The following is a 23,639-nucleotide window of genomic DNA, read 5'->3' as shown; positions in this document are numbered from 1 at the left end:
CTCGGTATCAACAGCTGCACTGAGCATGCTGGGCCTTGGGGAACAGGGAGGGTGCTTAAATTGCCATGATACTTTTGGCCTTTGTTTCCAGACTGTCTGAACACTCTTGTGGAGTGGATGATCTCTCTGAAGGTTTGGGGTTTGTCTAAACAAGACTTATTAAAAATGGGAAAGCAATGGAAAAGGTGGTAAAACCTTTTGATTTGCCAAACAGCAATAGGAATATCTGCACTTTTATGTAAAATTCTGAGCGTGGATGTGATAATGCACGCTTTTCGGAAAAGTTGAGTCTTGCTGTAGTTATGAAAGGAAAAGTCTCAATCTTTCCCATGCATGCGAGCTATATTGGGAAAAAATCATTCGTGTACTTGACTATCTTCATATTAAATACTAAAATAAAAGTTTCTGGTACAACTTTGATTTGGATGTTAATGTATATGCCACAAATTAGTATTTAAGTATATTTTATGTAGTAGTTTTAGAGGATCTTTGTTTTTAGTGGAGTGAATGGAAAGTGCTTGTTTATTTAGATGGTTATCACCTTTCTGTTCTCTTTCAACATAGTCTGTATTTACTGTACGGTAGTCAAACCTAGTCAGAAGACAAGGTCTGTAATTTCCTGTGGGCCTTTCTATGGATGGTCATCAGTCTACTGTCTGTGTACTTCACCATTACTGATTTATTACTCAATTGTGTGTTACAGCGTAATTTCCACTTCAGAGATGAAATTGCTAGAATGCAAGTTCGTCACAAATGTTTTCTGTTTTTAAATGCCTGAACACCTGAGGTGTAGCTGTTATTGAAAGCACAGCCTCCGTTGACTTTGTGTAGCTGTGCTTTAAGGTTTTAGGCTCTTATGTCAGGTGCTGAGAAAGTGAGGAAATGAGAAGTACTGCCTCCCCTTGTTTAGAAACTCAGTAACAGAGGAGGGATAGATTATCCCTTGAATTCAGTTTCTCTCATGATGAGATTATCTTTTCTTTTAGTAGAGGCCCTGCCTCATTCGTGCTGAAGGTGAAAAGTGGACCGTAAGTGAGCCTGGAGTCCTAGTGGCAGCAACATGTTTTATCGTATCAGGGTCACTCAGATGATGTTGACTAGATACCTGTTTGTGGGCCACTGTGCAAGTCTATGAAAGAGAGAAGTGTAGTCCCTCAGGTTGTTCATGCTGTAATCAAATGCTTTTCCTTCTTGTGAGATGATTTTCTGGAGAGTGGAGAACTTCTTGGCTGCCCAGTTGACTGGTATAATTGGAAATCCAATGCATGTAGGGTACTTACAAGCACAGAAGAAAAGACTATCAAGACCCATGAAGAAATGGCAATGGTGGTAAGTGATGTCAGCATAAATGTAGCTTTGATATTAGGGAAGAGAGTGTTTGGTAAACAACACTTGTTGTTTACCTCAAGTAATGGAGATGCTTTACAGATGTCAAACTGGAAGAAGAAAATTTCAAGGCCAAAGAGGTAGCATAGGAAAAAATGAAAGTATAGATTTTGAAAACTTCCAAAAGTTTAGGTAGTGGAAAAAAGTGTAGGTAGTGGAAGTGAGTGGTGTGTCTTTCCATGTTAAGGGATTAAGAGAAGTAGTCTAGACAAGGTGTTGAAATTGAAGGCATCAGCTTAGTTTGGTAAATAAGGGTGTGTGTGGGGGAGTGTGTGTCACAGAAAGACAAAAAGAGAGGAGTGATGGGATAGGAGAATTACCAGTACTTCAAAAATGAGGCAAAATTGATTTTTTAATTCCTCAGGAAACAACTTTGAAGCAATTGAGATGATGGAGAAATTTTTGATCTGTGGGTGCATAAGAATAGTTGCATTTTAGGGGGAGTAAATTAATGTCCCTGATATAGAAATAGTCTGGGTACTAGGATGTTAGACATCAGTGATAAAATCATGCCTATGGTGCAGGTCAATCTGAAGTCTTAGGAGTATGATGGTATCCCCTCAGCAGCCAAGAAGGGAAATGGAAGTATGTGGGCGGGGTGACAAATTGGAGCCATGGTTTTAATGTGGACAGAACAGAATGCTTCTGTGAGCTGTCAGTTTGAATTTAATAACTGTCTCTCTAATTGCATATTAAATTATCTAGAAATAAAGTGTAGAGGCAGTAAAAGAGAGAACTAAAGACAGCAGCCACTAGACACGTTTTGGAGAATAGTAGAATAATGTGGAAGAAAAGTTTAAGGTGATAGATTAACTATGAGAGGACACCATGGTAGAAACTTAAGTAGCAGTTAACTTTTTTTTTTTTAACAGCATTAACTTTGTATGTTTAAGGGATAGGAAGGTGTGGACTGAGTGCCCTTTTGTAATAATTTTGGTTGGGAAGAGGGTTTTGGAAACTTCAATTATGTGCTGAAATGAAAACTTATCATTGAAGGTCTACGGGTAGAAATGAAAGAAAGAAATTTAAGTCAGGCATTTTAAGGGGCATGTTCAATCATCTTGAAAAGAAAATAAGGGAAGAAGGGTAATAGAAAATGCAATTAAGATTGAAGGAGTTTAAGATGGATGGATTATGTTTGTACTTTCAGGAAAAGGACCTAGGAGAATACAAGAAGTTGGAAAGAAAAGGATTGGAATTGGAGATAAGGGAGAGAGAAGGCATTGAATGAGAGTGTGCATGAGAAACTTCTGCACTTGCAACAAGAAAGGAAGAGACTTGTAGAACAGGGGAAGGAAAAGTATTATCTTATTTTGGCCTTTTCCTTTTGGAAGAAACTGGCAGTCTTGTGTAGGGTAGATGTGAAATGAGGAAAGAAATTGTTTCAGTCTAATATGATGAAAGACAGGACTGGGGAATGGTACATTTAGCTGGCAGGGCAGAGCTACTACTGCTTACCTACAGGCATGGGTGATGGTCAGGGGTTTTGTGTGTTCTGCTGGGTCTGGTTTGTTTTGTAAAGTCTGTGTTGCCTGTTGTTATACCTGTAAATAAAACAGTACTGATTGTGAATTTGGTATGAATTCATAGATAATAAATCACAAGAATCCATACTAATTCTCTGTTGGTTTGAATATGGAGACAGTGCTTTGCTAGCTTTACAGTACTCACCTTGTCAAACCAATAGATTTGCACTATGGCCTCAACTAATACAAAGGTCTGCAATAACCCTATCGCTCCCAGTTTTGGCATACAGCAAGAACTGGTTCTCCTGCAACTGTATATTTCTGAACAGTATACATATAAAAACTGAAATATGTTTCATGAGGAGATCCTGATTATGCTTGTCTCTTGAGGTAGGGTAGCTGCAGGAGCAACTCAATCTCGACACCCCACCACTCCCCCAATTTAAAAAAAAAAAAAAGTGTGTCTGCCTGTCTCTCTTTCTTGGAACAAGTGAAGTCATTGCTAAACAAGTGGCTTGAGAACAATCTTTCCTGGGACTCTGTCCAGGGCTCTGCAAGAATACACAGCTTTAGCCAGGCTTATAACAAAACCAGGAACAAAGAGTGGGTCTTCATTGGCAATGACTAACTCTTTTCCACTGTGAGAATCTGGAGCTGATTTACAGTGGACAGTGGCACCTGTGGGACTGTAGGCCTTCAGTCTGACCGTCATGCTAATCAGAAGGTTGTCTTGCAGAAGAATGAGATGAGGTTTGTTCTTGGTGGTAGTGGATGCTCTGGTTAGATGTGAATGTGGCCATATGTTGATGTGCTGTCTGCATCTTAGGTACGTGGCGGTAAAGTGTAAGAGTGGAAGTGTTCACGGACATGTGAATGATAGACTTGGCCTCTGTCCTTATGTAGCCTTTTCCTCCCTCCCTTCCTGCCCCTCTGTCCCAGCTGTCAATTGCAGAATCCTTTCGCTTGACTGCATTCCGCTTTAGCTGGCTTGATTCTGTTGGATTATAAAGCAAATACTTCGAAAGTGCTAGTTTGTTGGCATTTGTGTCACGATTAAAGAAGGAAGTGTACAGATTGAACAACAAGCTTCTATAGAGAAGCTTCCAGAGATTCTTGAGACAAATCAGATTCTTTATTTTTGGCATGATGATGGAAAGTAGAACAGGTCCCTTGTTCATTCCTGTTTATACCATGACACACTACCACTTTTTCACTCTCTCAAGGATTTTTTTCTTTCGGGTCTTGATGGTCTAATTTTAGCGCTTCTGAGTAAGTTTCTCTTTTATACGTTGGTCCCATGGATCAGATTGATCCCCTTCAAAGTCAGGAGTTTCTGTAGATACTGCTGACGTTCCCCCTGCACATGCAGTTACTTCACTGCAGCCTGTTCTCCTCCCTCTGCACAATGAAAAACAGAGGTATACACTGCCAGATGCTGTGATTAAATCCTCAGCGGACACTCAAAATACTCGAGCAGTAAAAAGAAGTTCACAAAGGATTACTGTGTATATGGAAAGCAAGGCAGAGAGAAGACTCAGTCTCCTGAGTCCTAAAAATAAGTGAAAACTTTGAGGATATTTCAAATTTGAGGGGTGGAAGTGCTGTAGCTTCCAGGTAAAACAATCAAAAACTAACAGTGGATTTTTTTTTCAGCTTCTCCATTCCCCGCATCAGAATTCCAGTGCTTGTATACCTTGCTAATCTGGGGTAAAAATAAGATATATACAACAGAGGAGAAAATGCTTGGAAACTGTCAGCTTCTTGGAAAAGATTTAAGACACTTCAGAGTTTGGGGAAGAGAAAATTTAAGTAACTGACTCAGCAGAGCATAAATGACCTGATTTTTGCTGCATTGTGAAAGACAGTAACATGCAGAAGCAGCACTTGGAGATGGTTCAAAGATTACTTTGCTGGAGAGTACGTTACTGTAATATTCCCACAGAACATAAATGTCTCAAGCAGTACCACATCCCGCCTGTGTACTTTGGCACTTGCTTTTTTTAAACTACTGCTTACTGGGAGCCACTGCTCTCCACACAGCCTTCTAAGCAGAGGCCATTACCTTCCCAGGACATGCCCCAAATGAACAGCAGTAAACTGAAATCTGCCTCCCCAGATGCTCCGTGGTGAAATGTGAGTGTTGTCCTGTGGCTTCCCGCTCTGGAAAAGAGTGACGGAGTGGAAAGCCTCACTGCAGTGCTGACTTGTATGTGGCCCTGGTACTTTCTGTGCACTTTACGCTACTGTGTTGTTTGTTCCAAAATGTTTTGTCTCAAGGTGTTGGCTAATGGCAAACTTCTACGTTTTTGGTTTTTTGTTTGTTTTTTTTTTTTTACTTTCTTCTTGTTAGACTTGAACTTCTAAGCAATGGAGACCCTTTTTATTTGAAAGGATTTAGTTTGTAAAAGCATGCTTCCATATATAAAGTACATAAAATATTTTTTGTAGTTACGTGCTATGCTAAGAATTATTTTTAATGTGAAATTCATTTACAGGAGTGCTAGAATTCCAAATAAGTACAGTATTTTCTAGACTTTAGCCTTAAAATAGCAGTAGGCACAAGTCATTTTGATCATACGGGCCTGGGAGTTGCCATTTTGGCAGCTCTTCTAGAGAAAGCTGCTTTAGTGTGTCACAGCATCCTGAAGGTCTCTGTATTTCAGGTTCTTTCCTGCTGGCAAAGCACTTCTCCTTGTTCTCCAAGGATTACACAAATTAAATAACTAGGTATTGTTTAGCATCCTTCAGATGCAACACTAAGCAGTACTCCCAATTGAGGGTGCTTCTGTCTCTTGTACCTGTTCAAAAGACAGATAGCAGTGAAATGCTGGTGATAATTTGTTTGTTTCTGTAAAAGATAGACATAAAGCTTCTTGAGGTTCCATATTCAAGCTTGGCAGTTGAAGCAGAGCAGCCATAGTTGCAGAGAGCTCAGTGCAGGATAACTGCTTGCGTATTGATTTTATAACTGGTGCTGAAACCTATATTGATTCAGTATATGGTTATACTCCTGTTGATACCCTAGTCAACTAGATGAAAGTTAGTCTAGGTGTATCTGAACTGCATTCACACTTCCAGCTTCAGTGTTGACCTGCTTCACAGGTATAAAAGCAAAGAGCTATACTGCATCCTCTGGAATTGTCTAGGAAGCCCTAAGTCTTTGATTTTTTTCATAGCATTTGTGAGAACAAGTTTTCCATTTGTGCTGAAGAAAACAAATTGCTTTGTAGCTCTCTAGATCATCTGAACTTCTTCAATGAACTACAAGGATTAGCTCAACTTTGGAGATACAGTAGTGAGCAAAATACAGGCATGTCGATGCAGTTGATTATTTCAGCGTGGTATTTTTGAAATTCAACTTCCAGAGCTTGGACTTTAGAAGAATGACGGAGTGCTTGCAGTGCTTTTTGTGTATCTCCATCAGTCTAGTCACTCAAAGTCTATTTGTTGCTGTTTATCTAAATTATTACTGATAAATATATACATTTTTATATATGTGTGTGTATTTATAGATGTATGTGTATAGAGATATGCACACAAATATAATATTTTTCTCTATATATTAAAAACATTAAAACCTGAATCTCCTGACCTATACCTGTTGAGAGGCTGTACAGTGAGGACAGGATGTCAGCATGGTACTTGTCCTCCTTTCGAATGGTGGCTGTCCAAAATGAGGAAAGCCGTGCCAGAAGACTTCCATCCACAAGCTACTGCTTGGTGTTTCTCTTGTGGTGGCGGGCAGAAGCAGCTGGGCTTTACACCTGTCAAATCCACTTGGCAGCTAATTTTGAAAGCCACCCACTGTTAAAATCTCCACTGCTGCTTCTGTGCATTAATGACTTGTCAGCTGTGCAATACTGAAGCACTGCTCTCTTCATGCTGACTTGAGTAAGATGAGTTATGGAAGGTGTAATTAGAGTTTTATGAGTTTCTTGTTCTCTTTTCCCAGAATTCCAGCAGCTGCTTCTGAGTTTCATCGTGAATCCCATGATGTGCTGTATTGACACTTCATTCTCAATATCCACCTTAAACGTACAGCAGCATGGAAAACCCACCCAAAATGTGAAGCACCTTTTCTGAAAAAGTACTTCAGTAGTTTACACATTACTGTTTGGATACATACGGCCTTGTGTGAATCGAGTCTGTTCTCCTATAGCTGAGACATAGGAGTTTCAGATGAAATTGTCTGAATGAAGTCAAAATGTTGCAGTCAGGACCAAACGCTGCATTTTGCTAGGTTAAGGTAAACGTTCTAGCGTTTTGCAAAATACTGAGAATCTGAAGGAAGCTTTTTTGATGGTACTAAGAAAGAATATACTTCAACTCCACCTGAATTTTGGTTATTGGCATATAAACAAGGCAACTGTTGCTTCTAAGGTCTCCTTTTCTGTGGAGTGACTCCACAGGGCGTTTTTGTCATGTCATGATTGCATTGCAGTATTTTAGCTTCTAAGACTACCACAGAACTGGCGCACTTGAAACAATATTCTCTTGATTGCTGGGAATTTCTTGTAGTGCTTTACTACTTTTTACAGCAGTAGCAGCAAGCAGGTCTTGTCACCGAGTATGATTTTTCACACTTTTCAATAAGCAGAATAAGCGATGGGGGAGGATCTTGTGTTGCTAGATTCAACGAGAGAATTGACAACATGGATTCGGGAGAAGACACAGGGCAAGACTTTAGTTCTTTGAGCCCTTGTGGTGTGGAAAAGGATGTTAATATTTGGGATAAGAAGGAAATTGAATCGAATAAAGGATTGTTTCTTCACCTCATGGGGTGAATGTGTTACTCATGTTGCTGGTTAGGCTGTAGGGAGGAAGAGGTTGTCCCTTTATGTGATTTTGACAGAGCTGGGGGGGAGGAGAAAAATTCACCTCTGCAGCCCAGAATTGGAGCTCAGTAGTGATATGATAGTAATTTTTGAAGTGCTTCTGTTTTGTAAACAGGTTAAAACCAAAACAAAAACCTAACTTCCTTTCAGCTCAATCTGTTACGGATGTGGTTTCACACTGAATTTAACCAATCTCTCACTGATGCTGAAAGGGACAGTAACTACCTCCCCTTTTTGGTACTTTGGCTTAAACCCCCCTCAATTTCAGTTAGACCTACAAGTTCTATTCCCTAGGCTGTGTACGTACACTCATGCTCCCCCCCACCAATACACAAAAATATTCGATGTTATAGTTTACAGTAAGCTCTTGTGAACTAAGCAGGGATATATGTGAGACTGAAGTGCTATTGTTTATTACTATTATGCATTGTCTGTGCTTGAATAGCGTTGGTCATGTCTGGTTTATTACATATTTTGATTTCATTCTGTCATTCTGTGCTCTCAGGGCTCTGCACTTGAAAAAGATTTTGAAATGAGGTCTTGGTGGTTAGCTACCATTAACAAAAACTTCTTTTGCTGGCAGGTGTTGCAGGCCTTCAGTTACGCTAAAACAGACTAAATCAAGTACTTGGAGCAAAAGGTTGTCTTGTTTTCTTCTTTGTCATTATAAATGGGCTCTGCACGATACATTTATCACGAGCAATCTGTTTTCATATATGGCAGTTTCTTGAGGACCACGAAAAGTCAAATTTCCACAGCAACCTCATATATTGTATTGTTCTAGCAATGATTTTGATTAGTGTACATCTAGTATGTTTACTTTTAAAATTTATCTTAACTTCTAAGGAGAAGACTGAACATAGGAAAGAAGTTCAGGAACAGGCTGTCAGCTTCAGGTATTTAACCTGCATGAAGAGGCCAGCTGGGGTAGAACCTGTATTTTGTATGTTTAGTGTCCTAAAATTTCTGGTAACTTCATTTTTTTGACAAAGTGACTATCATTCTTATTTTCTGAAAAAACAAACTCTTCAGTAGTAAAACCAGTATGTCCTCTGTTCCTGGCTCCACTGTCGTAACAGCAGTCTCCTGAAGTACTCGCCAGTTCCTTTCAGGTGTGTGTTTGTATGGGAACACGTGTTACTTTCTGAACTTCATGCTGCAGTGTTTATGTTGACATGGATTTCATTGGCGTTTCTGAAGCCCTTCTCAGATTTGGTGGCTCTGCACATGCCCCAGCTGGGCAGGAGGAACGGAAATGTTGGTTGGGTACAGGTCATGCCGCTCATGGCGAGAATAATTAAGATGTGATTAGGCAGTAACCACAGGCCAATTGGAATTGTGAGGGAGTATTGCTGGGGAGAGAAGGATAGAGGAGGAAGCTGCTGAAGGCACAGGTTTTATTCTTCTGCTGAGCAGTTTTCTCATTTTTTTTTATTTTAATAAATTAAAAAAAAAATTACAGTTTTTATTTTATGTGCCACATCCAATTGTCTGCAGTGGGTTCAAAATCCGTTCTCTCTGTGCGCACGCAGAGGCCAGGGCTGGGAGCATATTGTTTTACCACTTCCTTTCCCGTACCCTCAGATTAACATCCTTCCAGCTGCTGGCCAAATCAGGAAGTTGAGTCAAGGGCTAGAAATGGCAAATAGACTTTCAATGACTTCTTAAAAGAAAAAGCAAAAACTTAAACTGAAGACGTTTGTGTTTCTTTTTGCAATGTGTGTCCTGTTAGGATGATGTCAGTCTTAAACAAATGATGAACAACGGGGAAACTGTTTAAGTTTTTTGAAATTCGCGAGGTATTGAGAAACAACTACTTTGTCCTATCTGTGGTTTTATGATGCTTCTGCTTTTCTACCCTCTGCTGCTGGGAATACTCATGTAAATGGCGGAAGGACATACAGTGAAATTTAGTTTTATGTTGGGTCGCCCCCCCCATCTTACCTGCTCTTCCTCACAGTAAAGCTTGAGGTTACTTCAACAATAGTCATTTATCTTACTGTATCTTATGTAGTGTGCATTGCATGTTAAAGTATTATTACATAGAATATCTTTAATACTGGAAAGTGAATCAATGTTAAGAATTGTAAATTTAGGGCTATATAAAGTCTTTGGGAACCAAAAAATTTGAGAAGAGTATTCATTAGATTGACTTTGTAAGCAATCAAAATAGTCTACTATTGATTAGAGAATGGGTCTTTGAAAATAGTATTCTTTAGCAGTAATTAATATTTTACTAGCAAAACATGGCTGACCTCACCTAACCCTGAGTAAGTCTGACTTCTTATTTACAGATAGGTGAATTATTAACAGAATTAATGATTGAGTGTTTATTTTTTGTCTACCGGCTGTCAAAGGGTCTATACCAGTCATAGGTAGAAAAAAGTATTTAATGAAGCTTTTGGTCTTTTATTGGCTGCTTTTGTGTTCCACTTTGATTACTTTATGGAAAAGACTTGGTCCATTAGTTAAGCAGTTGTTAGAAATTTACATGAAACCTCTCAATATTCAATTTTTGAACAGAACCATTTAAGAAAAAATTAACTACTCTTATGCATAATGCATCAGTCTGAAAAACTCTTGACAAAGTATTTTAATTTGAAATTTCTCATCAATTTTGAGTCTAAGACATTGGGTAAGTACCTAATTTCTTTTAATAAATGACGCAGAATTATATTTCTGTTCATGGCTTTGGTTTCAGATGGCTTTGAAAAATTCTTACATATTTCATTGAAGGGTTTTGCTGGGATTTTAAATGCTTATGCTGAATTGCTACAAACCATACTAGTACCATCACAATAGGAATAAAATACTGATTTGTAGGGCTGACTGAATGGATGCCTTTGGAATCACTGAAACATTTAGCTGAGTCCTAATATGAGCTATAATTCATTGGTTGACAAATTTAGCTCTTCTGACAATATAATAATAAAGCTATATATTAATATGAATACAACAAAAATCCATGTATATGCTTTATAGAATGTTTTTACATTAATTTTGCATTTAAGAGTATACCTGTAGATTACTTAGGACAGACCTAATTGATACTGGTTTACTTTTTGAGTAAGAAGCACGTACAAGGTAGTTTGAGAGCTGGTAAAGAATTTGCTAGTGATCCTTTATTGGGAAGTAGACTGATAGGTATTTGTGTGCAGTTGTCTTCTAAGACTCATGGTGCAATTAATTCATGTGGGGAATCAGATATATTTGGGGCAATTTATTGATGATTGTGGGGGAATTAAAAAAGTCAGAGAAGTCTTTTGGAACTTTGTCACGCTGGAAATAACGTAAAACTAAAATAGAATCACTAGGTGCATTTATTAAGTACTTAGGACTTTATGGGTGTTTTCCTGCTTCCTAATAAGATACCAGCTTCTGTCTAGTGGAAAAAAGCAGTTACAGGTTTGAGATTGCATGAGAACTTGTTTGTAGCAAACTGACTTCCGTGAAGCATCACCTAGACAGAATTGTATGAACCTTCACTAGGCACCATCAAGTTTGCTGGTGAAGGTAGCTGCAGACAGCAGCAGTATCTGATTAGTCAAGGCTGGTGCAGTCCTCACAGAATAATACGCTTGACTTGATTTGCAGGTGAAGGGATTGCAGATGATTGTTACAAGCCTGAGCATACTCTCAGATGAGCTTTTCTTTGGGAAGAATTTGCACAATTTTCCATATGCTTGCTTATTAACAGTTTTGATCTGTCTTTTTATATATATATATAAAAAACCTGTATCTCTATATATGCAGTTAATCTGCACATATAAGCGCTGTGGTATTCATACTACTAGAAGGTTATGCTGATGGGGGCATTCTTAATTGATCATATGGTTTTTCTACAACAAGCTATTTTCCTGTGTTACAATCAAAATACCCAGTGAACTGTGATTAATCATAGTTTTGGCACACGGCTCTGAAATTACTGCCGCTGCCATAGAATGTCGATTTCGACATCTTTGGCTGCTGCAATTGCACAATCTTTTAACGATAGACGTACTTGGAGTTCCTTCAATACAAATGACATTATTGGCACACATAAGATTGTATGCTAGATTATTTATTAGCATTACTACTGTACCTTTTATTGGGCCTTTTAAACACTCCTCTGAATATCTAACCTAAGCTTCTTTTCAAAGTGGCAAAATGACCGATGTCGTCTACTTAAACGTTACAAATGCATGTACAAAGTACAAATGAAAGCAGGAAGGGCGACTGTTCCACGTGTCCAGGCAGGGGAGGTTAATGCTATCGGATGTCATTTGACTGGTCCTGTATCTGCCTGCCTTTTGGTAATATAGTGTATGACATCTTACCTACCAAGAGAATAAATTAAGTTGTTCTGTGTCTGCCCGTCTGCCCTAGGTCTTTGTGTTATTTTAAGCAAGTTTTGGATAGTAGGGGAGACAGACTGACTTTTCCCCTGGTTTTACAGGATTCTAAACACTTCCTTTTCTATATTAATGGTGTTTTAACTTATGCATTATTATATATATTTACACTGTGGTACTGATGTTTGGGGGTTTTGTTGGCTTTTTTTTTTTTTAAAAAAAATCCAAGTAATTTAATTGTATAAAGAAAGTACGGGTCTGTTACTTAGCTATGGATGTTTTTGGCACAGGAAGACTATGAAAGGTAGTCAATAGCTAGTTACTTTCTGTTGGGGAAATATTTTTCTTTAACATATATGGACCTTTCACTGGTTTTAACCAGGGTCTTAGCATATATATATTGAGTTTAAAGCACTAGCTGCAGTTTGCTTTCTCAGTAGTGTCAGTATAGTTCTTTCAACTAATATACTCCAGATTTTTGCTAGTTGCCTTTAGAGTTTGTCTTTGAAATGAACTAAAAGATCTGTTTATTTTCATAAATGAGAGATGAAGATGGGAGATAACAGAAAAGTCATTGCAAGATTTACAAAACACAATAAATTCTCAATACTGTTGTTATGTTGGCCAGCAATAACATTTTGACTGTGAAAAGTAAATGGAGAAAACCCAGTAACTGTTTAGATCAAATTTCTTATGGAAAATAAGCCATTAGGCCAAAGTAGATACTTGTTTCCCTCTTGAAATTGTTCTCAACCATGATCCAAAACTGCGAGGAGCCAAAGAATATTGGTAACCATGCATGCAGGTAAAAACAGTAATGTTAATTTAGCAGAAACTGAGGCTTATTTTTCATTTCTAAGGTAGACATGAGAATGTGGGTATGAACTGCCCACAAATTAATAAGTATGGCTAATCAGTTTTTCTTTTCTTTTTTTTTTTTTAAAGCAATGTTGTCTTCAAACAGCCTCTCCATCAGAGTAGTGGACATAAGAAGTTAAAAAAGTCTGTATGTAAAATGATTTTTCAATCCTGTATATTTTCTACTGTTGTAGTTCTTGGCCAGTAGTTTTATCACACTCTTCAAGTAATTCACTCTGCACAGATTTTTTTTTTTTTCCTTTTCTATATGATGTTTTGGGTGTCCTGTGTCAGAAACTGTAGCTTGGATCCACCTTCACTGAATCTTTCCCCCGCCCTCCCCCTTGCTCGGTGGCTTTGATCAGTTCACCAGACTGCATTTCTGTCTCTTCTGCTGTGCAGACAAAGCCTGTGTTCTCTTTGTTCTTTGCATTTTAGTGCTCATTGAACTGTCTTGCAGGTTAGTCACACTCTGAGGGACAAGCTTGCAAGTGGGAGCCGTTGTAGAGTGGGGGAAACAGTGTAGTTCCTGACTGAGACCAAGTGATGAAATTTGTTAGCAAAGACTTCATCGTTATGGTGTATGGGGAGAAAGGCCAGAGTTTCTACCACATGGATGTTGAGTCAGTAGTGCTCAGCTTTGAGATTAACAGGGCAGTTTACCGATCTGAGTCATTTCTCCAGACTCATGCAAGCAGTGATTTGCAGCCTGTTAATAGTTCTAGGCTCAGCTTGCAGCCATGAAGGCTGGAAACATAATTTTATTACTGAGAAGTCATTCTCTTGAGTAGTTTTTGTGGCAGGAGGTGAGTTCAGTTGTGATTTCTTATGATCCCTAGGCATAGAAAGAGCAACGAAGACTTTTCCCCCCCTCATTTTGTCTGATTTCCAATTTCGATAATATCTTAGTCATGCAAAAATTTGGCTGTATGTTATTCCATATTTCCTCTTTTGTCTACTGGGATTGCTGCTCAGCTGAGAAAGGAGGATTCAGTCACCTCTTCCTTTGCCTCCAGGATGTGCTGCTTGTTTTCAGATAGGAGGTTGTATCTCACTGTTTGAAAGGAGATACCATCAGTAACAGGATAGGTGTGAAAGCAGTAGAGTTGTCTACTTGAACTGCTTGTATTTGGTTCCAAGCTATGACTGGTGCCTGGTTTAATTTTCTGCTGCTGTTTGAAAACAGTGCAAGTGATGTTGGTGCTTCTAGAGCTGTCTGAGGGGCTTGTGTTGGGACTGGGGCTGCTCTCAGGGAAAAAAGGGAATTGGGAATTCATCACCAAAATCCAAAACAAACTTGGGTGTGAGGGGAACTGGGGAAAGAATGCAAAGATCACAGTGTAGTTGTGCTGTTTACCATTTCTTCTGGTTGTTTTGATTGTTTCTCTCGTGTTTCAGCATCAGATTTTGTTTGTTGAGATTGAATTTGTTAGCACGTAAGACTCAGTCTCCAGCAGCTGCTGGTTCACTCTTTTCCCACCTGTAGCCAGAATGAAGTATACACTAAACCATAGCTTTTTCGGGCAAGTGACTGCCAGAATCTAAGGTAGTCATCTTCCAAATTCAGAGAACTGTTGCAGGAGCTCACTGGTGTCAAAAGGGGGAGTCTTTGTTCTCCCTGTTCTCTTCTCTGCAAGAAGAGACTGAAGGTAGTTCAAATGGTTCTGCTCTTTCACCAGAGCACATGGATCCTGCTTGCTGAGATAAACAAAATGACGGAGTATCTGGTGGTAGCTGTTGTCTCCACTTTACCATTGAAAGGAGGATTACTGCTGCCACAGAAGATTGCAGATCAGAATAGGATGGAGACCAGTGGGGTTTTCATTTTGCTCCTTTGTGGTGGTGATGTCATGCTGTCATTTTTGTTGTTCTTGGAGGAAAGGATGGGAGAGAATCCCTTGTCTTGATTCTAGGTGGGGTGTTGAATAGAGGAGTGGCTACTGAAAGGAGTATGTTTGTTTGTGTAGAGGCCCAAATTACCAGTGATGTACAGCTTTCATCAGAGCTCTCAGAAGAAAAACGGAAAGCAGGAAACCCCCCACACTACTTCTGAGTGACAAACCTTAAGGAACTGGGGTGATGGTCACAGAGCAATGTTATTTCACAAATTCTTCACAATATAATCTAAGTTTGAGGAATCACTGCTCCCTTTTCTGCAATGCCTACAGATTCCTCACTTTGGATACATATGATGCTGAAGGGATACACTGTTTAGCTCCGTTTTCCTCTGCACCCCCAGTTCTCTTCCTCATTTTGCCAGGTATTGTGCAAAAATCCGTTTCACAAGACTTACGACGGTAGGGAGGTCATCTCGGCCAGATTGGAGATGTTCTCCATGTAATACAGAGAAAGCTTTCATTCCCAGTATTTCCTAACTTTAGGAACTGAGCAGTGAGCTGCACAACCTCTTCTTAAGTGGTTTTAGAAGCAGCTAACCAGATTTCTGAGGAAATTCACAGATGTATATAACAATCTTGTGATGAGTTTCTTCCTGTGCCCGTAACAGATAAGAGGTCCTCTGGACCACACTTTTGCATCCTGTGCCCTTAGTGCAGTTTGCCGGGGCAGTGCGTACAACATACTGTTTGAGGTCAGGTACAGGGCTTAGAGTACAGACACCTTATCCTCTGCCACCTCCTGATGGCTAGACCATTGTCTTAAAAACAGTGCTGCTTAAATCTTCTTCTCCTTAAAGGTTTCTCACTAGCTCTCAAATCTCCCTTTTCAAAGCGCTCCACTTGTGGGAACTCTGGTTCTACAGAGTTCTACTTCTGCTGAGAATTCAGCTTCACTAACCTTAATTTTGTAAAGAAACTTGAAACCATACTAGTCTAGACAAAAAAAAAAAAAAAGAAAAAGCAGACATTACAAATGTAGACACAACATGTCAATGTGCCATTTGTTTCTTCTCTCTTATTCCCTTTACAATTCCTGAGCACCATTTGGTATTTATTCAGTGTCCTGGATCTTCAGTCCTCTCTTGTGCTATTCAGCTGTGTTTTCGTGGTGCTGGCACCTGCCTGGCGCATAGGGTGCGTGCCCCTCTTACAGCTGGGCTTTCCACCTGAGTCAGTCCAGGGGCAGCGGAAGGAGAGCTTTGCATTTTCTGTGGAGTATAGGATTGTTAACAACACGTATCTCCTTTCAGTAGTCTTCGTTATACTCAGAGGACAGGATGTTTCACTTGTTCAGTTGCTCTGCACAGCTCCCTTTCCGAAGTTGCATGCCGTGTTCTGATATTGTCTGTGCGTGGTCAGTCATGGCAGTTCACAGGACACACAGTATGCGGCTGCCTGCAGAAAATGTTTCACTAAAGTGATGAAGCACGTGTTTACATGAGACAGCTTGTGTTCTGTCACCTGACAAGGGTGCAATCTCCATGGCTAAAATGCAGGCCTTTCCTGTATCTGCTGATGTGCCTTTGTGGCAGCTTTGCTATCTGGCTGGTAACAAAGCTGCTGGAGGGCCTTTAGTGAAAGGAAGTGGGTTGTGGCTGCTTGAGCAACTCTCCTAACTATAGCCCTGTTCTTACGCAGCTGGAGAGGCTGGCAGAGACTCTCGCTTGCTGTGAGTCATGGGTGAGTATTCTGTGATGCTCTCAGGTATCCCAGGATGGGAGCTGACTCCTCGCAAAATCTCATTTGGGGCGGGTGGTGCAATCCCCAACGTGTTATGCTCTGGCACGTCACAGGAATGAATTACATCTCTGGGAGGAGCATTCACTGGAACTTCTGAGAGCTTGAATATTACCACAAAGCCCATCATGCTCCTGTGATGTTGAATGCGATGTTTAAGCCTCTTGTTCATCTTCAGTTTGACAGAGGGAGGACCATTATTTGGATGGGAGGGGAATAAGTTACTCAATGAATATAAGCCACTCTCAGAAATAGATTACAAAGGTTAAGGTTTTTGGAAGCTATTTTTCCTACATGTTGAGAGTTTCTCTATGTGTTTTTAATGGCAAAAACATTGTAAATTGATACTTAGTACCGTAAGCAGGCTGTCTTAATTTGACAAAGTTCTTATTCATTGTAAAAAGAGAGAGAGGCAGGAAAAGGCTCAGTAAGCTAAATACCAAAACAGCATAATGACTTAGTACAGTATCTTGAATTTATGGAGGACAAGTTGGGGAAAGGGATTTAAAAAAAAAAAAAAAGGTATACAGCTAGATATGTAAATAAATGGGTATTTCTCTTTATCAAGTCATGGAGTGCTAAAGACCTATATGCATGGGCAATGCAGCTGACATCATCCTTCAATTATAACTTTTTTTGGGAAAAATGAATTTATATTCACAGATTATGGTGCAGACCTCAAGTATTATCAGAGTAAATTGTTGTAGCAATGTAAAATGTGCAACCAATTATTTGCTGATCTACCTATTAATACCAATCTCAAAATATATTTTCTGTCCCAGTTATTTATTGCTTTACCAAGACCCCCCCCCCCCCTCAAACCCACAACTTACATCACTGAAAACTGAAAGTTAAACTCCTTGCTAGTGATACCTTTAAATTCTAGGCAGCAAGGTCAATTCTTCTGGTTTGAGTGTCTGCATTATACCACAGGAAGGGACTAATTCGTCACAGATAAAAATATCAGCAGATAAAAAGACTTAGTTTAACTCATGGATTTCTTCTTTAAGAAAATACTAGAGTTAGGAAATAACTGCTATTTCTGGACAGCAGTATTCTCTTGAAAATTACTGCTGATAGGTAAGCATGCAGCAGCTATTTTGAGGGTGGTAATGAGCAGTGGAAATTAATACATTTTTCATGACTTGATTCCAGGACTGTAGGTTAATGGAGTCGATAGCATTTCTTTATTGTAGAACCACATCCTGTCTGGTTGAAAAGGATGGAGTTATTAGCCAAGTCTGTCTGTCTCTGACTTTCTTGTCAAGACAGGAACAGCTTCATGCCATGCTGTAAGCGAGCATTGCTCAAAAGCTCTTTGGTCTCGTGTCCTCCTTTCTACCAAAGGCACTGGCTCCTTTTCTGAGGGGTCGAGATGAATGTTAGATTCCATGAAGTCTGAAGGTGTTTTCTGGTCACGGCTTTAACTACTTTTGATGTCAGTGCTTTCACCACAGCCTGCTAGTAACAAACAGTTGATGCAAAACACTGGCATCTATTTACTTTACTTTGGTGTCAGGCATCTCTGATGTTTCTTTTGGGTCCTTACATGGTCAAAACAGATGTGTGTTTTTACTCAAGGTGGTAAATTGTAACATCCTTACTGAGGTTGAAAGGCAAGTTGCTATTCGCAAAATTATACTAGAAGTTATTTGCATGTAATATTCAAAGAAGAGCAGACTTAGAATTTACTGTCTGCTAATGTTGATCTGTTCTTTTGATTTTGGCAGTGTGCAGTGTATGAATCATATTTAATGGCACAGAGAAGGCACTGCGCTCTGCGAGAGAATGAGGCCGTGCGTATTGCATCTGTTTGAGTCAGCAGCCAGCGCGTTCTGCTGCAGCTCTTGTCGGAACAGTCTGGAGGTTATTTGAGGGTACTGTGAGTCACGGCGGTGCCTTCTTCACTGATCATTAGTCTACAGGCTGACATGCGTCTCTAGCACAAACCTCTATTCGTTTGGTTGTAAGAAAATGATTTAAAATAAAAAAAGGAAAGTGTGATTACTTGAAAAGAAAAAGATTTCTGGTTGTAAGGGGTGAAAACAACCTCTATAGTATAAGTATGTCATATTTCTAGGTAGTGAGGGACTCATTTGCAGGTGGAAAGATTTCCTTAATGTGCCCAAGGTCTCACCTTTCCCTTTCTATAGCACTTGCACTTTCTTTCTATAAAAACAAACCTGGCTGATATATCAGTCATACTGTATATGAACTTACTGCTTGAGCTGATTAGATATTTCTTTAAATGTAAGGCCAGAATTTTGTAGGAAGTGCAAGTATGAAATTAATTGTGCATTAACTCTGGTTGCGGCCACCTCTCCTGTACAGTTCTGTGAATAACAATGTAAGCATCAATTCATCCCAGTTTCATATAACCATTACGGGAAAACCTATGAGCAGCTGAAGTGAGAAGTGCTGTAATTTCTCTTGCTAAAGTGTTAAGAGTGGTGAAAGCAGAAAGAGGCCAACTGGGGACTGACCATAAAAAAACACACTTCCTTTCAGAACTAAAAATAAAACCCGTGAATCCTAGGTACCAAAACTTGTCTACCAAATAATTGACAATCATTTACATAGTCTTTCATCTCCTTCTAGGGACTGGTCTGAACAGTCTTCTCTTAAAAACTGTTCCAGCTTCTGTGGTTGCCTTGCAGCACAGGTTTTTAGGCTCCTTAGCTCAAAAGGCATCTGATGAGGTAGGTTGGTTTTGAGCAAGGTCTTCTGGGTTTGTGTTCTGTGGCAACCTGCCAGAGTTTCTGGTTCATCAGTTACTGGAACATAGCTCCTTGGCTTCTGAGCAGTGAGACGCTTGCTATTCAGTTTTGGAGGCTCAAGAAGATCCTCATCTCAGGCTATCCCTTTGTTTTAGAAGAGAGGATATTTTAGAGTAAGAGAATACATGTAGTTCCAGACTGGGGCCCCCACACCTCCTGCTCTTTCATTCACGTCATTTGGTTAGTAAGTGAAATATAAAAGTTTAAATTTGACATGTGATCTCTGTGGGGTCAGTACACTTCCACGTGATGGAGTTTCTGTAATACCAGTTCCATTTTGAGTTTAAGAGATCACAGACCAAACAACTCATACTTTTAAAGCCATTATTCAGATTGCAAAGTCAGCCATTGAAAAATGGGAAAACATGAGACTGGAAGATTAAGTTGTCTGTGCAAATTTTCAGCCCTCTGTTCCTGACTTTAGATTATATTTTTTTGGTCTTAACTGAATAAAAGTGTAATTAAAGTTGCATATGTAATGAAAGGATGACAGTATCTATGCCTAATATTCTTTCTCGGTCATCTCTTAAAATCCAACTGATAGATGATCCACCAGTTTTTCTGTCAACAGTGTAAGATGGTCCTTATCTGGAGCCTGGTGATTCACTGTGCATTTTCCATCATTCTCAGACTCTTGAGTATTTTTATATTTTAAATAATGCAGATGATGTATCTTTATTCTCCCTTCTGCCTGTTACCCTGCGCCTAGTGTTGGGAATTGTCCAGAACATGCTTATTCCTAAAATCCAAAAAGTTCATTTAATAGCTGTGATGGGTAAAAGACAGATGAGAAAGAAAATATCTGTGGAGTTCTGCAAAATAACCATGGTGGAATATGGCAGAGAGCATTATATGAGATCTAATTTAGTAACTGTAGCTGAGACATAGTTGATTAAATTCTATGTTATGTGAAATACTTTGGAATGTCTTTTAGTTATTCTGCATAAAAGTACTTTTAAATACTTTAAAAAAAATTCAGAGTTCAGATTTTTACTATATTTTTGTTGCACTTAAAAAGCTGAGCAGATAGTATCTTGATACCTGGTATATTAAATGTTAATCAGGAATTGAGTTCTTCCGTTCCATCACTGATGCTATAGAAATAGAAATGATTATGTATCTTTTTAATATAAGCATCACTTTTTTTAATGTTTACTTTAGGTCAAGAGTTATATAAGCCTTATTCCTAGTACTCCTCAAACAGAATTTCTGCTCTACTTTCTAATGCCCAAAATAGTTTTCTGGTTAAAAAGCATTAATTATGAAGACAGCTATACCTTCTTTTCCTCCTTCATAAAAATTCGTATCGATAATGCTGTGTGTTCAGATGAAATTGAAGTCAGGTCAATTGATTGTTTTATACCAGTATAGCACAGAATTCAAGCATGCTTTTAAACTCTGAAAAGAAAAAACATTTATAGTAAAAGCCACTGTTGGAGAATAAACTACAATACCTATGTCCCCCTTTCTGTCCAAAAGGGATTTGTTGACAGATGCTTGATGGGATGGTGTTGCCATTAAGAATGTACTCCTACAATCTAGAACCTTATAAATGCTGTCTTTAAATGTTCAGGAAGCATAAAGGAATTTTTTTTCTTTTTCTTGACTGAAGCATATAGGGGTCTTTTGTATGATCTTGAAAATAATATCAGTATATCTTTCTCCTGCTCAGTCTGCATTTTTACAAGCTGCTTTGTTGGCAAACATCCTTTTGAACAGCCTCAGGAAGTATTTCCATGTCAAGTTCACCCAAGGCAATGATTCAAAATGCTGTTTTGGTGTTTGTGCAGGACACCAAGGTGAGATTTATCAACACATAAGACTTTGTGAAATAAAACAATGGAAGTGGAAAAAGCATGGCTTTTTCTCTGGTAAGAGGTATGGATTTCTGATGGTCTAAAGATACTGTATGCTTGCAGATTTCCTTGTTATAAGTCAAGAGTTGGTCTACTGTCTTTTTATAGTTGTATCTTTTGATGCTTTCTCTCCCTATAAGTCTTGTCTTGCTAATGTTTTTTTTTTTTCCTAATATTTTGTCTATAACACTACAAAGATTTTACAGTAAATTTAAATCTTTTGTATGGCAAAAATTATTTCAGGTTTTTTAAAATGCGTTAAATGTGTTCATCTAAGCCATCTTTTTAACTACTGACAGTAACAAGGGAATTAAAGCTGTTACTACAGCCTTCTTTCTCAAATAATACAGATCTTTACAAATGCAGGCTTGTTTTAGGACCCTAGAGTAATACTGTCAACTTAAAATGTTTTGTTATTTTGGCTTGTACCCACCTCCCAAATGAGGCACACATTGATTTCATACAAGTGTTGACAGTGTCAAATACTAATGGAAACACAATGTTCTGGTAGATCAGCTGTTAATCTAAAATAACAATATTTCTAATTTCAAATTTTTATGAACTTGGAATTCCATAAAATGAAGAAATTCCTTTGTCAAACTTTGATGCAAGCTTCTCTGTGAACCTCTCTTAGAAATACATTGATGGCATTTAAAAAAAAAAAAATATTTTGGTACTGAAATACCACTAGCCCTCTAAAATAATTAAGTCTAAATGCACACTCGATTATTTACCAAGCATTTTAGCATTGTTCTATAAAGAGCAGGTAGTGGTCATATGCCCTTAATTGACCTTAACTATGGCTTGCTGTTTCCATCTTAGTTTTAGCTCTAGTGATCAGCTGAATAGCAGCAAGCAATAGAAAAAGAGTAAGAATAAGGACAAAGCCAAATCAAAAATTATGTCACTGTAGAAACCCACAGTGCATGCCTGCCTGGCATAGTGAATGCAGTCTGGTTACATCAAGGATTGTGTAATAGAACTGTAAAAGTAAAGAGGGTCAAAAGGATCTGTTGATTAGTTAGTAACTTCTCCTCAGGAGTCTTAAACAGGCCTGTGTTCTCTAGCTTGGAAGAGGGCTGATGGTGGGGGACAGACTTCTATATGGCAATGAATGCTATCGAGACAGCACATGGGAAATGCTTGCCTTGAAGTACAGTGGATGCCCAGCGAAACCTTGGAACAGCAGGTTCACAACAAGCAAAAGGAAGTATTTTATCCACAAAGGGAATAATATTGCCACATTGTCCTTGCCGCCGAATGCTGTGCTATGGTGGTAAAAAATGTACATGGATACAGCAAGTGGTTATGCTGACTCAGGGAGAGGACAATGAAATAGGATGCGAACTCTGGCTCAGGAAGTCGGTCCGTAAACCGCTGTTTGCCAGTAGCTGCTGGATCATTCTGTGGGCCCCTTTCCGTTTGCGAGGAGGGGAAAGTGTGTGTGTGTGTAATTGCTGAAACCAGGTGGTGACCTAGTCTGGCCTAGTATCGATGCTCGTATTCTTGTGGGGGAAGAGCTGGGAATAACGGTAGTTAGCAGTTCATTCTGCTATTATACACCACTTAAACAAGATTTTGTTGGCTAGGTTCTTTAGGAAATATTTCTTTTTTCCCCTTTTTAGGTTTCTGGTTTTTTTTTTTTTCCTTGTAACATCCTTTGATGTGGTTTAGGGAGCTATATGTGTGGTCGGAGAAGGAATTATGCTGTTTTGTTCTGACATGCCTTTTTCAAGTCTCTTTCTGCCCTCTTGGAAGTTTCTCTTTATGCCCTTTTGTGCCCCTGCATTAAAGGGAACAACTCTGTCTATAGTGATTTCATCCTCCTCGATGAAGACAGGATAGATGATGTTAACAGCACAAAGAAATGAAGCTGTAAAGTCAAATTTTTGGACCTTCCCAGTTTTCTTTCCTTCCCCTTACTAGCATCAGAAGTCAGTGAGCATTGCTGCAGCAGCTGCCTGAGTTGTAAACTCCCATCGCTCTCCCCAGCCCCTGGTGACCAGCCCAGCTTTAATTCCATAGCATTAGCTGCCATGCATGGTCGTGGGTATTTGTCAGCCTAAAGTATTTCTTACCTAAGACTTCAAAGCATCGCATGTATCTGAGAGTTTCTGAGAAATAAAAGTTTCATCCAAATCTTCTGTGACTGGTTAAGAGTATACTTTAGCAGAAAAAAAACCCCAACCCAAACCCATACAGCAAGACAAAATAATCCGTAGTTTTCAGTTTGTGATTTTCATGGTTTTGGCAGGAAATCCATGTAATCCTTACATTTGGATATGGTTTATTTTGGGCTTTGGAAATGCAAGGTAACTTTTCTTTTCTAGCCTGAATTAGTCTATGCAAGAAAAAACCCCAAAAAACACAAACAATAAAGCCGTTACTGAGGTTTAGCTTTAAAGTCGTCATATCTCAGCATGTGTTGAGGGCTACCACTTACATGCCTGTGAGGCACAGAGATAAAACCAGTGTTTCATCAGCTCCCTGACAGC

At 39.1% G+C, this 23,639-nt stretch overlaps 1 protein-coding gene across 6 annotated transcripts in view; it reads left to right on the top strand.

Annotated features, from left to right (window-relative positions):
- The window catches only part of JMJD1C (jumonji domain containing 1C), a 168,619-nt gene that overhangs the window by 57,659 nt on the left and 87,321 nt on the right, over positions 1-23,639 (top strand). The window contains exon 1 of one of the 6 annotated variants that reach the window (XM_075758839.1): positions 10,100-10,322. The exons of the other annotated variants lie outside the window; for them this stretch is intronic. The gene's annotated coding sequence lies outside the window, so the exon portion shown is untranslated. Of the gene's footprint in view, positions 1-10,099; positions 10,323-23,639 lie in introns of those variants that run through there. 6 annotated transcript variants of the gene reach the window in all.

Source organism: Balearica regulorum, chromosome 7 (assembly GCF_011004875.1).
Source record: "Balearica regulorum gibbericeps isolate bBalReg1 chromosome 7, bBalReg1.pri, whole genome shotgun sequence".
In the NCBI taxonomy this organism is placed as follows: Eukaryota; Metazoa; Chordata; class Aves; order Gruiformes; family Gruidae; genus Balearica; species Balearica regulorum.
Note: the sequence above shows the minus strand (reverse complement) of the source record. Positions and strands in the feature narration are given on the sequence as shown.